Genomic DNA, 1,468 nt, shown 5'->3' with positions numbered 1-1,468 from the left:
GAAAAGAAACCATGGGGGAGTATGTGCTATTACAGATAGGAGTGTCACATTGAAGTGGGTAAAGTAGTAATCAGAAACACATAAAGGAGTAACAAGAACATTATTGGTGGTACAGTTATGTGTAAAAATTAGGTCCAGCTGGTTGCCCGATCTGTGAATTGCGGTAGTGCATAGTCAACCAGTTAACCAGAGGTATCACTAATTATCCTAATGGTGACTTCACAAAAATCACAACTATCAACCAGCTACAAAACAACAACTTCAATCATAAGGATTAAAACGTCTGCCATTACATTCCCTTGCTTCTGTATATGACAGATTTGTATTTGTATATTGTGTGTATATATATATATATATATATATAAGTACAAATATTATATTTGACCAAACATACAGAATTTATTCAAGCACAAGGGCTTATGTTATGGTATATTCCACACAGCTGCAAGTTTGTAGTAGTTGAAGCCAAAGTTAAAAAATTTTTTAGTTATGATTCTAAAATGTGACATTTCAAGTACTGTTTAATTAGGACCACATGCTTGTTTTTATTAACGACAACTTCACAGGTTAGAATGTAATGGTAACTTAAAGGTGTGTGTGTGTGTGTGTGTGTGTGTGTGTGTGTGTGTGTGTGTGTGAGAGAGAGAGAGAGAGAGAGAGCGAGAGCGAGAGAGCGAGCGATCTTGAACTTACACTGACACCTAGCGGCTTGTATGTAGCATAATTTAGTTTTCAGTTTCAGATGCCATTGTAGAAATGTAGTATTCACAGTCAGCTATGATTACTTTAGTCAGGGAGTCAAAGTGTCAAATAACAGGAAGTTTACTGAGATTTAGCGAGTAGTATTCGGCTGGTCAAGTGATTCTAACATGGCAGCCCCCATGTGCGGACCCTCTCCATGTAGAATAAAACAGCTTTTATAAGGTTACTGACATGACTGGAGTCTTCATTTTAATATGAGTGGTAATGATTTCTCACATATATTGCAAAATTACAATTCATGTCTTTAGAGTTAAAAATTTTTTAATGACGAAAATATTACTGAGTGCACCTATAATTAAAACTTGTAAGAAAAAAAAAAAGAATATATATATATATATATAAGCTTAAGTTGAGTCAACTATTTTTTTTTTAATTTGAGATTACTATTCATATGTACAGTGTATGGTATTTATACAGCCACATGCTTATAGGATTCCAGCGTTGATCACCACAATGATTCACTTATTGTGATCATTGTTCAAACTTTAATTCAGATAGCACGTACAGTACAAGCCATCCAGTATCGTTAAAGTGGTTGACACCACTTTGTACGTAATCAAGTATCAGTTTCTCACGTAGTTTTACGTTGAATGAAACTGCGCATTATTATTTTTTTCCAAAGAGCGCAGAATTTTATGATTCGCTATTCTCCAAACGGAACTGCGCAAGCTTTGCCACTTAACCCCTCTGAGATGATCGAGCGGCA

Source organism: Myxocyprinus asiaticus, chromosome 6 (assembly GCF_019703515.2).
Source record: "Myxocyprinus asiaticus isolate MX2 ecotype Aquarium Trade chromosome 6, UBuf_Myxa_2, whole genome shotgun sequence".
Lineage (NCBI taxonomy): Eukaryota > Metazoa > Chordata > Actinopteri > Cypriniformes > Catostomidae > Myxocyprinus > Myxocyprinus asiaticus.
The sequence above is the reverse complement of the archived record's forward strand: the minus strand, read 5'-3'. Positions refer to the sequence as shown.